Raw genomic sequence first — 19,175 nt, forward strand, 5'->3', positions numbered from 1 at the left:
CACTGTCCCCAGAGAGCTGACCCTCAGGGGAGAGGAGCTGTGTATCAACACCAAAATATAACCAACAATACCTTGCTGTTGCTGTCAATGATGGCCAAAGGATGTGGTTGATTATCAGGGCTGCCCAATTCCCAGGTCTCCTGAGTTGTTGTGAAGAAAGGCTACTAGGAACTGGCAGATGTGTACACTTTCTCTTTTTCTCTCTCTGCCTCTGCCTCCGTCTTTCTCTTCTCTCCTCTTCTCTTCTTCTTCTTCTTCTTCTTCTTCTTCTTCTTCTTCTTCTTCTTCTTCTTCTTCTTCTTCTTCTTCTCTCTCTCTCTCTCTCTCTCTCTCTCTCTCTCTCTCTCTCCCTCCCTCCCTCCCTCCCTCCCTCCCTCTCTCCTTATTAGAGCTAAGGTATGGGAAAGATGAGTTCAGACTAGGTCTTTCCTTGATAGATGTATGCTCCTTGAGAGCAGGGGACCCTTCGCTTTTTTGTCTTTGTGTCTTCGATGTTTAGCACTCTTCAAACATCTGAGTAGAGTTGCTCTAATGCTTAGTTGACATGTCAGTCCAGGCCAGATAAGAGGATATGAAGGATGAAGGTTGGCTTCTATATCATTTCCCTCATGCATTATGAATTCCAGTCAGACTGGTCTGCGCCATGTTTCCTTTCCAGCCCTTTCTCTTGCCTCTGGGCTTTTGATTATAGGATCCTCCGAGCCTGGGAAGTGCTCCCAACTCCTTTCTGTTTCAGGAGACTCCCTCTTCCAAGGTGCTCCCTCCCACTCAAAGCCTTTCTTTCTTTTCTTCCTCTCACCACCACTTAAATTACTTTAAATTGAGATGCCTTGAGCTAGAACTAGAAGAAATCTCAGAGGCAAGCTAGTCCGTCTTCCTCATTTTGCAGATGAGGAAACTGAGGTTCATAGATAAGAAATGGCTGATCAGCATGAACAATGGATTCTGTGCTCATTTCCTCTGGATCCAGAGGTGGGGGCTCTTCATTGAACCACTCTTCAGGCCTGGACATAGCTTTTGTATTTACTTGCTTATGGTAGTATTACTTATCTCTAATTTGAAAGGGGAAGTGGGGGGAGGGAATAAGCATTTTTATAGAGCCTACTTGTTTCCACACTCTTTGCTAAGTTATCCATATGTAAAATTGTATAAATGTGACCTCATTTGATCCTCACAAAAATCTTACATGGTAGGAAACAAATTAAGTGACTTGTCCAGAGTCACACAGATAATAAGCGTCTCAGGCTAGATTTGAATTCAGGTCTTCCTGATTTTAATCCCAGCTGCTTCACAGCTACCTCTCATAGAATGTAAATTCCTTGAAAGCAGGGACTTTTATTTTTGACTTATGTATTTCCGGTGCCTACATATGGAAGGTCCCTAATGAATGATTACCAGAAAAAAGGAGATCACATGATTCAAGGAACCAAATACTACCTCTCTGTTGAAATGGCACGTGAGGAGTCAAACCAATGAACTTAACCTGAAGGGCATGTGGAGGAAGAGTTGGAAAGAAAGTGCACAAAAATCGTTAGGAGCAGTTAAGGAAAAGCATTCAATGCCAATTTAAGGAATTCATATTTTGTCTTACAGATATTGTCCTTTAGTCCTGGAAAATTTTTAAGGGGATTGACTTTACAAAGGAAGATCACCAAGGCAGTGGTACAGAGTGTGGAGGTTTTTTGGGGGGAGGGATAATAAGAATTGATGGACAGGAAATGGTAATAGGGAAATAGATGAGGAGCCTTGGACATAAAGTATTAAAGGTCACAGAATTATGGGTTTAGAGATGGATTAGACCTTGGAGATAAATGGACCTCACTCCATCATTTTATAGATGAACTGACATATCCAAAGTCATACCGATAGTAAATAGAGGAGCTGAGATTTGAACCTAGGTCTTCAGGCTCCAAATCCAATGTTCTTTCTTTCTTTTCCAATAGAATGTGAACTGGGATGGGAAGAATAAAAATGCAAAAGTGGTAGATACAATTTGAAGTAATAATCAAATGGGGGTAAAGGAGAGGAAAAAGACAAAGGGAACTCCAAGTTTAAGGAGGATTTAGGGGAAGATGATGTTTAAATAGAAGCAGGGGAACGACATGTGATGATCCTATCTAGTACCCTGCTGATACCTGGAACTGTGAGATTGAAACCTCCGAAAGAGGTCTGAACTTTTGATGATAGGTCTGGGAGACATTTATGAAGCATGTTGTGTTAGAAATTGTGAGAAGCATAGATTTGGGACTTGCCCTGCTCTCATGCCTGCTGAAGAGCCAGTTTTTTTAAAACTATAGATTAAAAAATGTTGCTTGGGGTATTTATAATCATCATTGTCATCCTCATTACCTTATATACATTCATATGTTCTTAGTATTTTCTATAAGAAGAAAGACTCTAGATGGTGGATTTGTTGTGCTGGCTCTGCTGCTTACTTGTCTGTGGAACAAAGAATAAACCATTTTAGCTCTGGGAACCTCAGTTTGCTCATCTGTAAAATAGGAATAACAATGTTTGCATTTGTCTTTGACAGGATTGTTGTAAAGAAATGTTCATAAATCATAAAACCAACCCAAATATGTAATTTTGTTCGCATTTCTGATAATGATGATGATGATGGCATATTAATGTAGTGAAGAGATAATTGTTAAAATCAATCATTTCACTGTTGCCCATGGGAAAAGGCAGAAGGAGTATATTGCTTATGGATAAATCTTTAGTATTTTTAATTTGGAAACTGTTTCTATCAGGGAGTAAGTGATAAGCAGGCATACTTACGAATGAATGAATCTTAGTAGTCATGTATTTCTTTTTCCTTCATTTTTATATATGAGGAAACTGAGAACTATGTCACTAAGAACAGAGGTATGATTTGAACCTAGAGTCTCTCATACCAATGTGCTGTTTTCTTCAGGTAAATTACCAAATACTTTGGCTCCCCATTTTCTATAGGGGAATGCTAGTAAGTGGCAGGAAAAGAGCTTGACCATATATCCTATCTATTTATATATTATATTCTTTTCTTTCAAAGAGTAGATTTTATCTCAAGAAAAATAATAAATATTGAAAATATTTCAGCTATTAAGATCTGCCAACAAGGAAAGATAAGATTTTGTACCTGTCTGTGTCGGTCATGCAGCTAGCCCAATGAGAGTTTACTATTTTGAATGCTATGCTACTCTATATAAATACTGTTGCTACTTGGGCTACCAGATCAAAGAGGTTCTTTAAGCTGTGGGTGGTTGCTTTTGGGGTGTTTGCTGGTGGCTGTTTTTCATTTTAATTTTTAACAGCCCTTTGTAGTAATTTTGGCTTCCTTTATTTCTGCCCACATGTTCTTCTCGCAGGCCAAGCATTTTGAAAATGTACCAAGTCTGAAGCGTTTTAAGAAGGTTGGGTACATATTAGAGGCAAGGCTTAATTAACCTTCCATTGGTCAGTGGTATATATTATAATGTTCTAGGAGCAAATGGGAATACTCTTTAAAATTTAGATTCCCTGGTTCATGCAGTTGTCTGTTTTTCATCCGCTTTCATTTGCATATGTACTGGATGGTGCATACGGTGATATAGTTGGGTCATTTTTGTACATTCAGATAATAACATCCAGTGTTCATTTTGTGTTGTGATTTACTTGAGAACATTCAGAGAGGTAAATTCACTTGGTTTGTCAGTGCCAGCTCACTGGGATATTCCGGGGGTCATTTTCCCACATTTTGGGATTAGCTCTTTGCTAGAAAATTTCAGATTTGAGTCACATTTGAGTAAATTGTAGATGGAATTTCCAGGGTCAGTTGGTGTCATTCTATTGAAGAAAATACATGGGAAAAGGAATAGTTTATGTCCCACAGTTGTAAAATCATGAATCTGTGAAGATATCTTCAAACCTAGTCATTAAGGATGGATTATTATAATTTTTAATTACACAGACTGAAATTCTCATTTGATGCAGTTTCATGAGAATTCCTGTGGAGTTAGACAGGATGGAATATTTTCCTTCTCCTTGGAAAGGGAAAATGTAGAGGGTCAGCCAGGCTCCTACTGGGAATTCACTAAGCACATATTCTAAGAAGTAGATATATGTTTTTCAAAAAATGTGAACCATTCTCCAGTGCTGGAAAGGAATGCAAAATGATCTATTTTTCTAAAGGTGTAGAATTGATGAGGCAAACAGAAGTATATGAGTGGTTCATTTGTGTTCTAGTTTCACATATACATAATAGGATGGAGAAAGGGCTTATAGCAGTCCCAGGGTAGCTGGGGAGATCTTTAAAGATAATAGGGGATTATACTAGATTTAACTTGAGTTGTTCCTCCCTTACTATACCTACTGGCAAATTTGTCCTGTACTCTCTGGCAAAGCAGAAGATTGTCTATTCATATAACTTGGTTCTCAGATGTGAAATGATATGTTCTGAGAATGTTTTGGCATACGCATGGCTCATTTTACAATGGTCCCTCTTAAAAAGACATCACATTGAATAGCTCCTGTTCAAATTTGGTCAAACGTCCATGGAAAGTCATTTTGAAAATAAGGAGAGGAAAAGGTATTTGTTTATGTCCTAGCACTCTTTTTGAGATTATGGGAAATGTATCTTGCCAGAAAAAGGAGAGCTTTTCATAATTGTAATCACTTTTTAAAAATGTACTTATAACATCCTAATGTGGGAAAGAATGTACAGTAGGTTTATAACAGTTGTCAGTTTATCTACCTTGATGTTTTCAAAAAGTTAACCCTCATTTTTTTAAAAAAAGTTGCTTTTTTTTAAAACCTTGAGATAGAGGAATGCCTAATTTGGAATGATATATACTTTTTTTGGTTGGATCCAAGAGTTTAGTGAGATCAGTAAGGCAAAAGATAGGGACAGGTAGCTTGACATAAGTAACCTCAAGTTAAAGACCTCAACATAGAAATAAGTAACCTCAAGAAATGATGAGCTTCCCAAAAGAACATTAAATTTGTTTAAACTCTTGGATAGTGTTCTTTTTAAAGGCTAGGAAAAATGCATTTAAAGGAAAGAGATTTGGTCAGTCATGGCAGAGAGCAAGGACTTAGATATGTCTGGACAATCCTAGAAAAAAGACATAGAAAATTAGTTGTGAGATAGTTTTACAATCTTCTGCTAATAAAGGAAACTTAGTAGTAAGTAACTCCTCCCTGGGACATTTGAATAGACCATGTGTATACTCTGTCAGCTTAATTTTCCAGATGAAGAAACTGAATACATATGAAGGTAATTAGTGCACTTTGAAAATCTGACTTTCAGGACACCAATGTGTAAGATGATAAATTTTCCTATTTCTGATGTGATCAGAAATATTTTATTTAAGATAAAGAAAAATTTTATCAAATTTATTTTTCATGGATAATTACTCAGAATTGAAATAATAGGATTAACATCTGGTTTCTTTGATGTTAAGGACAAAGTAATTAATTATAATATAAGGGCTTTAGATTTTTAGAGAAAAAGTATATTACTTTTACTATTATAATTTTTTTTAAAATCTTTTTTTTCTTGAGGAAATAAAAATGATCATGTACATGAAATAAAGGAATGTGGAAGTGAAGAACTGCTAGAACATAGTCTAAATATGGACTTTTAAAAAGCTGAAAAATAATTTTACTAAACAAAATTTTATTTAGAACTATCATGGGGTGTTGGCATGATGAATGAGAGGAATATAGAGAAGCCTGAGAAGATTTCCATGAACCGGTACAAAGTGAAGAAGTATGTCACTGATAAAATATTATTTCCTCTCCTAAGTACCCAGATTCTAAATTTAGAAGGTTATTATTGCATGGCATACATGGCTATATTTCCTATATTTTCTGATACAGACAATACAAGAAGTATTGTTTAAATCTTTCTCTCTTTTCAATCTGTAAGTGAAGAGAGGGTAGGTTCCTAGGCTTACATAGAGATTGAAAGGTCTCTGGCAAGATCATCTGGGCCAGCCGTCTGCTTTCATTAATTAGGGTTCTTAGACAGTGATGACATCACATGAAAGCTTCAGAAATCAGGTCAGCTACAACAGATAATGTTAGCATCAAACTACTAAAGTTAAAGAACATGTCTTCTTTTCTACTAAAAAGGGAGAAGCTACAAAAGTTGCATGTGACACATATGAGCCATGAGCTACAAGCACTATTGGGTAGTTTTGCATAACTCTTGGGGTAATATATTCCGTACCCATGTTTGTTGGGGGTGTTTGTTAGGAAGTGTCTGCTGTGTCAAAACAAAATATATCAATGCAGAAAGAAAAGAGAAAAATAATTAAAGTTGTTAGATAAGTACTTTGACAGAACACGAAACTGTCTGCAAAACATCCTGTAAGATTCTCTGCCGTTTTCTGATGAATTTATTAGTTAAGATTATGTCAAGGAATTTAGGATGAGACAGTCCTATTATTGACTGCACTAGAATTGTACTGTCAGTGTCCTAAATGTCTTTATTAACAGTGTGGCCCCTTAATTTAAGTGATGATCCAAAATATCTAGCAGTCTCCTAAAATAATGTAAGATGGTGAATTCCCTTCCCACCCCCACCATTAAAACTTATAATAAAAAGAAGTGATGTCACTGACCCATTGTTCATGGAAAACTGTTTCTACTCTGGAGATAATAGTACTAATTATCCACATTTGATTGGCCAAGTTGCTTCATTGATAGTCAAATAAACATTATTTCCTTGACCGCTATGATAATAGGCATTTTACTGACAGTTAAGAAAGAGAGGCAGAATCCTACTTGATAATGGAATCCCTGGTGCCTGGTTGGTTACTATCCTTAATAAATTCCATTTATAGACAGTTGCATTTATTCATTGTTACTTATTTGCTCTTGTTGCACAGGACAACATTTCTGTCATTTGGAGGCATTCTGCTTTTGTACTCTTTTTGATGCCATGGCTTTACATGAAGTATGAAATATATTTTTTGGTATTTGTATCTTATAAGTCACGTGTGTGTGTGTGTGTGTGTGTGTGTGTGTGTGTGTGTGTGTGTGTTTAGTCCAATGTAAATAAGTCTATCCTAGTTTTAGTCTAATGAAAGAACGCTAATATGGAGCAAAGGATTTTGGTATGCTTCTACATTCCAAATGGACTTCTTTTTCAAATTGATAAATTACACTTTTCATTGGTGTGATTAAAAGTTATTTTAATTAATTGATTGACAAATGGCCAGTGCCATACTCTAGTTAAATTGTTTCATTTTACATAAAATAATCAAGACCATGATTTGGGGATAGGACTCAAATTTTTGTTTCCCCATTTAAAGATTTATTGTAGAATTGTCTCTACTGACATATTACAGTGATACTTATTCTTGGCCTGAAGGTCATCTTGGTTTCTCTAAGAATCTAAGAGAGTATTAGTCTTGGCAGGTTCTGTCAAACTAGAAGGGTCTTTAATTGAAGGTCTCAATTGCTGTACCTTAGAACTAGCCTAGCAATAGAGGGTAGCTCATCACCAGATTGCCTGCAGGAGGATGAATGTTATTGCCATCACAGCTATTGAAGTCCATCTGCCTCGGTGTCTTCAACTGTAAAAACGAGGGGATTGATTTCAGTTTTAGCTCTTTTTAACTCTTTTTAACAGATCATAAAGGGATTATGATCTGTGTCAAGGAAGAGAGTGCCCTCAAAAAGGTAGCATTTAGATTCTTGGGGTACTAATGTTTTTTATAAAAATAAATTATTTAGACTGTGTCCCCTGCTGTCTCCCAGATAAGATCATTTCTGACCTGCTTCATTACCAAAAAAAGACAGAGGGAAATTTCTGAAACCATTAAGATATGTGTGATACATGTGCAGTTTATGAATTTGGCTTAAAAGTTCATAACTCCATAACTGCTTTCTTTTATAAACTAATGTATTTTGTTTTATACCTTTAAAAATATTTTTCTGAGAAGGCTTTACCATGTTTTACCAGACTGCCAAAAGGTGCCATGTGCTCCATGCTCCCAAACAGGTTAAGAAACCTGTTCTAAGATCTCATCATCCTAATAATAAGGGACCTTTTTAATGTTGGGCTTAAAAAAACTGCACTAAAGGTGCTTTATGATTAGATGGCAGGAACATATTTCTATTTAGTGTTTGTGATTTTGCATACACACACACATACATATATAAATCTTACTTTTCCTTCTCTCCCTCCAACATTGGTCTTTTTTATTTTTATAATATGATTGTTCAGTCTTATTCTATTGTTTCTTGTAAAGGCATTTTGATGACCTCTGTCTCATATCATTATGTTAACTAATAAAAGCTTAAAAATTGCCACTGTCTTAAAAGTACATTTCCAGAGATTTTGTATGAGTTCACTAGAACAAATAAGAAGCATTTTTATTATGTAAAATGAGGTCAGTGAGAAATATATATACATCATTTAGCTAGAGAAATTTTCCTTTGAGAAAAAAACTGAATCATATTTGCAGTTAAAACCAGAAAAATAAAATTGTATTTAAGATGTGAGCTTAAAATTCAGAAAGGATGTGGTGTGGATAGTAAACATAGATATTTCCTCTAAAATTTATACACCATATTTGTGTTCACTGTCAAAAATACAGTACCCAGAGACAGGTGGCTTCAACCTTAAGGTTGTGGCTGTACATACAAAATTAAGCAATGTGTCAGAGTAATTATCCGAATATTTACTTTCTGGTCAGATTGTCAAACCCAGGATTGCTGAGCATTTGTTAGACTCTTCATATTAAAGCAGACTTGGGGACTTCACTTATCTTCTATTCTATGCTTTACAGAGATAGAATGTAGTGTGAAGAGCAGTTTATTTGAAGTTCTAGACTCATGTTTTTTTTTTTTTTTTAACAAATTGTATGATCTTGGGCACATTTTTTTTTACCACCATGGACCTCAGTTTCTTTTTTTTGTTTTTACTTTTGTTTTCCAAGGCAGTGGTGTTAAGAGACTTGCCCAAGATCACACAGCTAGGTAATTATTAAGTGTCTGAGGTTGATTTGAACTCAAGTCCTCCTGCCAGGATCAGCGCTCTATCCACTGTGCCATATAACTGCCCTTCAGTTTCTTTATCTATGAAATAAGAGGCTTAGATTAAGTGATCTCTAACATCTTCCTAAGTTCTCAACTCAATGAGTCAAAAATTAGTGGTCTTTCTAGATATTTTTATAGAGTTGTCAAAGATGGATCGGGAATTCTTAATACCACATGCTTTATGGGTATTTAAGTGCGTGCAGAATGCTATTCCTTAATGATCTAGGTGGGTAGATTAATGGAAGTCCTCTGGAAATCTGGCCCCCAAACTAGTTAGCCATATTATATTAAATATGTTTAATGTTGCTTGCCAGGACAGCCTGGGGTTTAGAGGGACTCAGCCAAAATGCTCACATTTCCAAATGGAATTGGGAATTTTACCTTGTTATTGAATTCAGATCTTACTCCAGTTTGTTGACAGGGAGTTCTGCATTTCACACTTTGCACAATTGCACAAAAAACTGACTCTATAATTGGATAGCCTAAGGTACTAAGTGTTTGCAAGAAGCAAAGATCAATAAGAGAGAAAAGACCAATTCTCCCCTTGGCTTTTTTCATGAGCACAAGGTAGTACTTCTTATACAATAGGAGAAAGTCACTCCACTCATGATATGTTTATCTTCAGGGTTAATCTATGGCAGTGCAAGTTGGCTATTTCATCTAAGTCAATCTTAGAAAAGTAGAGGCATTTTCAATGATATCACATGGGGTATTCATCCAACAATGCCCTGAACTGTATTCCTTTCTTCCCTTGAGCATTAGTGCCTTTTACCTTAACTTGTTGAAAGCAAGGCTGGATTTTGAATCACAAGATTTTAGAGCTGAAAGTTGGCAATTTAGAGTTCATCAAACGAAATAAAATATGTAAAAATGCTTTGCAGTTCTACATACGTGTGAGTTATTTTTATTATCATCTTCAACAACAATAGCACATTTATTGAGCACTTATTTATTAGACACATGATGTGCTGTGCTTGAGACACAAAGAAGGGGGGAAAAGACCTATCAAAGTACTTAGAGTCTAACAATGAGATTAAGTTGTACATAATACAATATGATACTGGGTAAAAAAGTGAAAAGGACAAAGGTGAAATCTAAAAAACGTGCTGTCATATCATTTAAGGTTGAGGGGCATTACCTTTTTCTGGGGCATACCAATGAAAGGAGGGAATAGTCAGACTGGGCAGTGTGAAGAGTAGTAGAGAGAGAGAGAAGGTTGTTTGAATTATGATGAGAAGGATCTTATTACCACATGGGAGAGAAAGGAACAAATTCAAGAATTAACTAAGCATTGACTTGAGATGAAATATGGAGTACAGGAAGGGGAAATAGAATGGGAAATAAAGCAAGGTAGGTTGGAGAGATGTCAATTTAAACATTTTTTTTTAGGTTTTTGCAAGGCAATGGGGTTAAGTGGCTTGCCAGGGCCACACAGCTAGGTAATTATTAAGTATCTGAGGCTGAATTTGAACTCAGGTACTCCTGACTCCAGGGCCAGTGCTCTATCCACTGCACCACCCAGTTGCCCCTAAACATTTGTTTTTTACAAATAACTTTAATTTTACAGTAAGAAGTTTTAACGCCAAGAGGAAGGAAAATTTGATTTCAAGTTATGGTCACATTTATTAATTGTGTGACCCTGAACAAATCACTTAACCTCCCTCAGCCTTAGTCTCATCATCTGTAAAGTGGGGATAATAACATCTACCTTCCAGGATTATTGTAAAGCTCAAATGATAATGTCTAAAGCATATTGTAAACCTTACATATAGATGCTTAGATGACAGTGCTGGTGGCAATTGTGTAAAGGAAATGGGGTGAGACCCCTCATTTTACAGATGAAGAAGTTGAAGGTCAGGGCAGTTAGATGATTTGCCCAGAATTCCAGAGCTGACACTGACCCTCATGTCTTCTCATTTTTGGTTCAGGATACTTTTTCACTCTATTTAGTTGCCCCCTTCTTATAGTGAACTTTCCCTATTACTCTATAGACAATGATACTTCTAAGATTATGACAATTTACGCTGAAGAGCAAAATTCAGACTTACTACTTGGAAAACAAATTAGAATTCTGGAAAACTAGCATTTTTCATTTTTTATAATAATTTTATTGATCTCTTTTGTTTTTTATATCACCAGGATTTCTTCCAGCATTCATCTTTTTCTACTCATAGCCATCTCATAACAATGACTTTTTTTTCTTAGGTTTTTGCAAGGCAAATGGGGTTAAGTGGCTTGCCCAAGGCCACCCAGCTAGGTAATTATTAAGTGTCTGAGACTGGATTTGAACCCAGGTACTCCTGACTCCAAGGCCAGTGCTTTATCCACTGTGCCACCTAGCTGCTCCAACAATGACTTTTTTTTAAAGAAAAATATAAAGAAGATGAAGGAAGTCAGCAAAATTGATCATCACTTAAAATCGTCTGAAAAATCTATGCCATATACCAACCTCTGGACCTCTTACCCCTGAAAAAGGGTGAGGGAGGGGTATGGAAGTCTCCAAATTAATTTTATTTTGCTTCTTTTATTCTGTTATTTATTACTGTCTCACTTGGAATATTTGGATTTTATTCTGAAAAAGGAGAATTGAAATGAATTTAACTTCTTAAATAGTTTTCTTTTTGAATGTTATTCCATGTTAAAATTGTATCAGAATATTCATATATACATTGGCTTGATGTTTCTATTCAAGAAAATGAATTTTAGAGGCATGTTGCATTGCCAAAAAGTTGTAAGAAGTAAGAATAATACAGGATGAGACCAAAGACTTGAATTTCTTAATACTTTGTCTCTGCCCTCCTTCAGATTGTCTGGGATTTTCTACTGCCTCTGGGGCCTGGACTATGAGAGCCCCTCCCCTGAGCCCTGGCTTGCTGGGACCTTAGCCCCCCCACCCCCAGCTGTTTCCATGTCCAAGTTGACTCTGTGTTCCTGGAGAAGTTTCTGGCTGAGGTATCATTGTGTATACATGCCTATATCTTTATGTACTTGGGTGTTTCAATAATCTTGGACATAATCAGTTTGGACACCCCCCCCCCTCGTGCTAGTGTCGATCCTAATTCCTTAATAATCTCAGTGGATAGAGAAGCAGTTTTCTGACCTGCACCCCGGGGAGCACTAGGCACAACTTGGAGGAATAGCGGGGGACCTCTGTGAGCATGAAGTCCAGGTGGCTGGGGCAGCCCAGATCTAGGAAGTGGAAGCAGGCATGGAGCTGGCAAGCGGGAGCCTCCAGGCAACTGAGTCCTGAGTGTTCAGCCTACCGAAGGTAGGGGAGGGAGACTTCTGAGGTCTGTCCTTTGTACCTGGAACAGGACTCTGGGGCTCTGACAACATTCAGATCTTGATCACACTCTAGACCCCCCCCATGGAACAGGGTACTCTCCACCTCAGCCCCATGGCAGAGGGGTGCGCTGTATGGTCATTCACAGACCAGGAGAGCAGTCAGAGTTTCACACACTGAGATCCTTCTGGGGGGTCCCAATAATACTCAAAAGCTCAGGAAGCACCCCAAAACCAGGCACAGACTAGAGAAATGAGTAAATAGAGAAAAAAAGAGAAACCATTGAGAAATAGTTTGTCCATAAACCCAAGAAAGATAAAAATACTCGATATGAAGATGAGGAAGTACAAGCTCCTGTTTCTAAATTCTCCAAGAAAAACAGGAGTTGGACTCAGACTATAACATAACTCAAAAAAGATTTTGAAAATCAAGTAAGGGAGATAGAGGGAAAATTGGGAAAAGAAACAAGAGAGATGCAGGAAAAACATGAAAAAGAAGTCAGCAGCTTAGTCAAGGAGATCCAAAAAAAAAAAAATACTGAAGAAAATAACAGGTTAAAAACCAGCATAGGTCAAATGGATAAAACAGTTAAAAAAAGTTATTGAGGAGAAGAATGCTTTAAATCAAGCAGAATTGGCCAGATTGAAAAGGAGATAAGAAAGCTCTCTGAGGCAAACAAATCCTTCAGATGTAGAATGGAGCTAAAGGAAGCTGATGACTTTATGAGAAGCCAAGATACAATACTTCCAACACCAAAAGAATGAAAAATTAGAAGAAAATGTGAAATATCTCAATGAAAAAAAAAACAACTGATCTGGAAAACAGATTCAGGAAAGATAATTTAAAAATTAATGGGTTCATGAAAATCATGATCAAGAAAAGAACCTTGATTTCATTTTAAAATAATTCCTACAGGAAAATTGCCCTGATATCCTAGAAGCAGAGGGCAAAATAGAAATTGAGAGAATATACCAATCTCCCCCAGAAATAGATAAAAAAAAACAACCCCCAGGAATATTATAGCCAAGTTCCAGAACTCCCAAATCAAAGTGAAAATATTACAAGCAGCCAGAAAGAAACAATTCATATATCATGGAGCTGCAGTCAGGATCACACAGGACTTAGCAGCAACTACATTAAGGGCTCATAGGGCTTAGTATATATTATTCTGGAAGGCAAAAGAGCTTGGAATGCAACATAGAATCAACTACCCAGCAAAACTGAACATCCTCTTCCAGCAGAAAAGATGGACTTTCAATGAATCAGGGGAATTTCACATGTTCCTCTTGAAATGACCAGAACTGAACAGAAAGTTTGATCTTCAAATACAGGACTCAGGTGAAGCATAGAGAGTGGAGAAGGGTAAAATATGAGGGACTTGATGAAGATGAACTGCATGTATTCTGTGCATAAAAAAATGATACTGATAATATTCATATGAAACTTCTCATTTAGTAGAGCCGGGTAGAAGGAGCTTTTATAGATGAAGCACAGGAGAGAGCTGAATTTGAAGATATTGTAAAAATGGAGCCAATAGCTAAAAGGGAAATGTAATGGGAGTAAGAGAAAGGAGAGGTGGAATAGGCTAAGATATTTTGTATAAAAGATTTTTTTTGCAATGAGCTATTGTAATGATAGCAAAAGGGGAAGGTGAGGGGAATGAGGGAACCTTCACTCTCATCAGAAATGGCTTAGAGAGGAAACAGCATACACACTCTAGACATCTAGAGTAAAAAGGAGAGAATGTGGGTGATAGAGGAGAGGGTAGATAATAGGAGAGAATAGTTAGATATAACACATTTTCTTTTTTTACTTCTTGCGAGGTGCTGGGATTGGGTGGCCTGACCAGGACCATGGGACCAAGTGGTTGCTGGGTCTCAGGGGTGGTATGGTGTGCTCAGGGCCTTCTGGCCCCAGGGCCAGTGATCAGTCCGTTGCACCACTCAACTACCCTACAGTACATTTTAGAGGAGGGAATAGAATGAAAGGAAAGAGAAAATATATTAAATGGTAGTGGGGAGGTATGAATGGAGGGAATTACAATCAGCAACAGCAACAGTGGAAAAAATATGGAAGTTACTTTTGTGATGGACTTATCATAAAGAATGTGATCCACTCGAGACAGAGCTGATGGTTTCAGAACACAGACTGAAACACATTATTTTTTCCTCTTTGTTTTACTTTATATTTTTTGGGGGAGGGAGTATTATGTTTACTCTTTTTTTTTAAGGTTTTTGCAAGGCAAATGGGGTTAAGTGGCTCGCCCAGGGCCACACAGCTAGGTAATTATTAAGTGTCTGAGACCGGATTTGAACCCAGGTACTCCTGACTCCAAGGCCGGTGCTTTATCCACTATGCCACCTAGCTACCCCTTATGTTTACTCTTAAACAAGAATATTTTAATCATGTATGAAAAGTCACTTGTTCAAAAATTAAAAAAAAATAATCTCAGTGGATAGTCTTCATGAGTTGCCACAGCATCCCTCTGACCTCCAAAAATCACCTCTTTGTTGTCTACCTGATGATGAACCATGTGGTCTTAGCAAGGCTGATTCTTGACCAACATGCATGAGTCCATTGCTGGCCTCATTTTCAACTTTCTAAGACATGGTAGAGTGCTACTATAATGGCTATTAAGAACCCAAGGTTATCTCCATTTCACAGGAAGCGGTGTGCAACCTTAGAAGGAGCTGGAATCATATGACCTGAGGTCAAAACTTATTTTAAATATGTAATGCCAGTCTGACTATAGGCAAGTCTCTTGACTTCCCTGACCCCCGCCGGAGCAGGGTCTCTAAGATTCTTTCCAGTTCTGGATCTTTGTACTTGTGTGACTTCACAGTAGGACTGCAGCTGCTTCTCTCCTTTGATTGCACAATCAAATTCAGCATTTAAGTCTTGAAGAATTGCATTTTTGAAAGTAATGAAGAATTGCATTTTTGAATATTTGCTCCTGTCTAGAAATTATAAACCAGTATAAGTTATTGACAGAAATTGATGGTTTGAATTTAAAACTAGTTAAAAGCATTTATTCCATTACTTTAGGGAGGAGTTCCCTATGGACAAGTTTTTTTTTTTAAATATCACAATAACTATTTCAAGATAATTGATTTCCTTTGCAGTACTGTAAATTTATTCTATTTTATGCATGGAGATGGGGACCATGTCACAAAATGTTAAGAATGTCTGCCCTTGAATGAACAGAATACCCACTTTACTCCCTTGGTACCTTTTTAGTATCAGTCCCTACACTCTCTGGCTCAGATGACACAGGAAAGGCTGTTTGCATGTTGGGATAAATCTTTTTGGATTAATAGTACAACTCGTAGACTTGTAATCAGGAATGTCTTATCAGCAGCTTTTCAAAATTTGACATTCTGCAGGCTATGTGCCAGTGGCAGAAATTTAGCACTCTGTAAACGTTGTTCCAGTTGAATTCCACATACATGAATTATGACAAGTCCGGCTGCCTGTACTGTGGTTTGTTGTGTCTGCCTTGGTTCCTACTTTGAAAGTTGCAGTTGCATTTGATCATTGAAGTTTATTTTCGTAGTCTGGCCAAATCAGCAGGATCCCCATGAACGGCAGGGGAACAAAAAAATATCATCTATTGAGTTAAAGTGCGCAATAGATAAAAATTTCAACTTTGTTGCATCATATCCAAAGACTTATGGGCTTATTTAAGATACACTGTTTGATTTAATTTAGATATCTAATGGATCGAAAAGGCTTTTAGAATCACTCGGAAAAGAAATGCCAAACACTGTAAAGCTTGGTTGAAATATTATTAATGGACATGAAATGTGAACATATATCTCAATGTCTTACATGATGGACTGTTAAGTATTAGTGGGTACATTAAAATTGTTAAAGATAGTTTTACTATGTAGATTATGCTAGAGGGTAAAACAAACTCCCTTTTGAAAAATATGTTTTATGAATTATTTGATAAATTCCTTTAGAAATATTTATTTCAGAATTTTTTTTCTTTTGTAATTTGTGCCTGGACACTTTCCCTCCTTTTCTCTTACAAATATAAATAGTAAGTAACTTGGCCTAGGAGTTTACATACTAGCATTTACTGAGGATCCTAATGTTGGGAAAAAACTTTACTTTTCTTTGGATCATTTATGGCAAAATAGAAAATTGCTTCAGAGGTGTGGATTCTATTTGGATCCTTTCCCTGTGGGAGGAGAGAAACCCCAGCATCTGTGCTTGCATTAAGGCCTCTTTGGTAGGAGAGGAGCAGTTGCTGTTTAGGAGGTTGTAGGCTTTGACTTTCTCACTGACTTTAAAGAGGCTCTGGAGGGTGAGGAGTGTGGTGGTGTTATTGAGAAGCAGACTGCCAGCAAAAAGTTTGTTCTGCATCTTTAACATTTCAGTACTTCTCCACTAACCTAGCTTTTGCCAATATAGGCACTTCTCCTCTTGATGGAAATCCTATGCCCTTTCTGATCTGGTGACCATCTTTGAGACTTTGCTGTCCGCCAAATCTTTCACCCACTGACTCTCCTGGCTGAATGTCATCAGAGCTCACCTGGTTTTTGGATAACAATCTGTCACAGAGCCTTTGTTCAGACATTTTTCTACATGAATGGACTTTTGAGTTTTGGGGTTCCACTGGCACAGAATCATCTGGTGATTCAGGGAGCATTTGAATGGAAGTTTTCTACTTCCCAGGTATTAAAAGCATAGTGACTTTTGGAATAAAGCTTGACCACTGGATGGCAGCCCATTCAGCCTTCACAGTGGGGATGAGAAAAGAGAGGTTGTGTTGTAATTAGAGGATAGTCATCATTTTCATCAGAAGAAATACTAAACTTGATGTTTGGTGGGATCAGTTGTGAACTCACGGGAGTTGAGTTCTTTTAAAGGGACAGTCAAGTTACTTTGTACCTTTAGTTCCCAGATTGTGAGTCCCTTTTGAGTCTTTTGAAGTCATAATCCACTAATTTAAACCCAGAAGACTTTCTTTTGACTTCTCTATTTAACTGATTGGAAGACCCAGTTATTCCAGTGATATTTTACAGTGAAGCATTTTAGAGCAATTTTCTGAGCTGTAACTCAGGATGGTTAGAGCAATGGACAATTTGGTTTGTTTCTAAGAGGTTGTTTTAATGATTAGAAATAAAGGACTGTTTTTTAGAATTCAAAGAACTCGTGCTTTCATCATGTTTTTTGAGTTTTATTTAGAAAATATCATTGATCTCTGAATTAGAACTAAGGTGTGTGTGTGTGTGTGTGTGTGTGTGTGTGTGTGTGTGTGTGTGTGTGTCTTTAGAAGCTTGTGATAAAGAGGGCTAGGGGAGATGAAGTATAGAGGCACATGTACTTCTGAATAACGAATGAATGAAATCATCTGCCATTCTTTATCTCTGTCCTCCTTGACTATTTGGGCTAAACTTTGGTGAGCCCAGAAGACCTTCCTGATATACCAGACTCTGAGGACATATCTGATGGTTTTCATTTTTTTAGAGGATAATTAACTGAAATTCAGTTTGTCATATTCTTCTAGTAAATTACTCAGTAGCTATTAATTAGCATCTTCATCATAGACTTGCTAAAGGATCCACAAATATTATTTAACTTGTTCCTCACAACAACCCTGGGAGGTAGGTGCTATTATTTTTTTTAACCATTTTGCAGATGAGGAAACTGGCCTGAGAGAGGTCAAGTGACTTGCCCAATATCATATAGCTAAAACATGGCTCCAGCCAGATTTGAAATCAGGTTTTCCTTTCTGAAGTTCTAGTACTCTATCCACAGTACCACCTATCAGTTACTTTCTTATTTGTTTTTTTGCAGGGCAGTGGGGTTAAGTGACTTGCCCAAAGTCACACAGCTAGGTAATTATTAAGTGTCTGAGACTGGTTTTGAACTCAGATCCTCCTATACCATCTAGCTGCCCCTTAGTTACTTTCTTGCAAGGCAGTGGGGTCAAGTGACTTGCCCAAGGTCACACAGCTAGGTAATTATTAAGTGTCTGAGGCTAGATTTGAACTCAGGCCCTCCTTACTCAAGGGCCAGTGCTCTATCCACTGTACCACTTAGCTGCCCCCCCCCATATATCAATTTCTAAGAAGTTGAGTTGGCAAACTGCTAAGGTTTCAAATATTAGTGTGTTAATATTGAGTATTGACATAATTAATATTAATTTGATTGTGGAATATTAACACACAGCCAGTGTTAGTGACTTTATACTCACCCATTTCTTCAACAGGAATTTTTTGAGTGAGGTTGCATAATGTTGGTGTGTATGGCAAGGCAAATCAACAAGCAACAACCTTGTCCCAGGTGCTAGGTTGGGGGAAGTAGGGACAGAAAGAAAGAGATAGAAGAGCGCTAATCATTCACATCAATTAGGGCAGAAACCAAGGTGAGACAATCAAATGAAAATTGAGGGCACAAGATAATTAAGTGAAAATATGTGGTACACACTGTAACTGCTCCAAAAGTGATGTTTGGAGGATATGGGAAACAAATGTGGCTTGGAGCAGGAAGAACCAACCATAACTTCATAATATAATAGAATTTAGTTTTTAATTAAAAGAAAATCTTTCTACTAAGTTTAAAATATTCATCAATTAAAAAACAGTATCTGAATGTAAAAACAAAATATTATTACATGAAACCACAAACTTCCTTTGTTTATGAGGGTGATTGTTTTGTTTGCTTTTGTTTTTGATCTGTGATTTCATTGGTGTGGGGAACTCTTTGAGTGCTAAAGTGCTAAAATAGTGAGTAGTAAAGATCCCTTGAAATGTAGTGTATAGAATGGGAAGAGATATTCTGATTAGGTGTTGTGCTAAGTCACCAACCTCACTTTGTATTATTAAGTCATCCCATCCCAATGGCCCAATATGAATCAGGAGAACTGGAGATA

At 37.1% G+C, this 19,175-nt stretch overlaps 1 protein-coding gene across 15 annotated transcripts in view; it reads left to right on the forward strand.

The window, feature by feature from the left end:
- Positions 1-19,175, forward strand: part of FOXP1 (forkhead box P1) — a 671,450-nt gene that overhangs the window by 68,988 nt on the left and 583,287 nt on the right. The window contains exon 1 of one of the 15 annotated variants that reach the window (XM_074198733.1): positions 375-11,961. The exons of the other annotated variants lie outside the window; for them this stretch is intronic. The gene's annotated coding sequence lies outside the window, so the exon portion shown is untranslated. Of the gene's footprint in view, positions 1-374; positions 11,962-19,175 lie in introns of those variants that run through there. 15 annotated transcript variants of the gene reach the window in all.

This window comes from Macrotis lagotis, chromosome 8, assembly GCF_037893015.1.
Source record: "Macrotis lagotis isolate mMagLag1 chromosome 8, bilby.v1.9.chrom.fasta, whole genome shotgun sequence".
NCBI lineage: Eukaryota > Metazoa > Chordata > Mammalia > Peramelemorphia > Peramelidae > Macrotis > Macrotis lagotis.